Raw genomic sequence first — 551 nt, forward strand, 5'->3', positions numbered from 1 at the left:
AGTGAAGTGTTCTGAGTGAAGTGTTCTGAGTGAAGTGTTCTAAACAATCGCCGATATTTACCGCATCACTAATAACCGATATATATATACCAATCACTAATAACTACTAAACTATCTCTGACAACAAATGACTATCAGAAATAACAATAACGATCAAGTTCTCCCAATAACATCCTTGAAAATTTGCTAACCCCACAACTATCAGGACCGGTGTTCTATGGAGCCACTCTGTGCGCCCTACGGAAAAAAGACGGGGGTATTCGCCCCGTAGCTGTTGGGAACACCTTGCGTCGCTTGGCTACCAAGGTTGGAGCATGGCCATTGTCTCCGTTAATAGGGGAAGCACTTCAGCCGGTCCAATTGGGGTTCTCCATCAGGGGTGGGTGCGAGGCTGCTGCTCATGCAGCCCGTGCGTGCCTCGAGCGCGCCTCGGGCCGGAGAGTGTTTTTCAAGGTTGACATGGCGAATGCATTCAACAGCCTGCGACGTGACGTGTTCCTGGCTGCTGCGCGGGCGAAAGCGCAGGGAATTTATAGAATGCTGTACCAAGC

The sequence above is a fragment of the Hyalella azteca genome, unplaced genomic scaffold (assembly GCF_000764305.2).
Source record: "Hyalella azteca isolate HAZT.00-mixed unplaced genomic scaffold, Hazt_2.0.2 contig17853, whole genome shotgun sequence".
In the NCBI taxonomy this organism is placed as follows: domain Eukaryota; kingdom Metazoa; phylum Arthropoda; class Malacostraca; order Amphipoda; family Hyalellidae; genus Hyalella; species Hyalella azteca.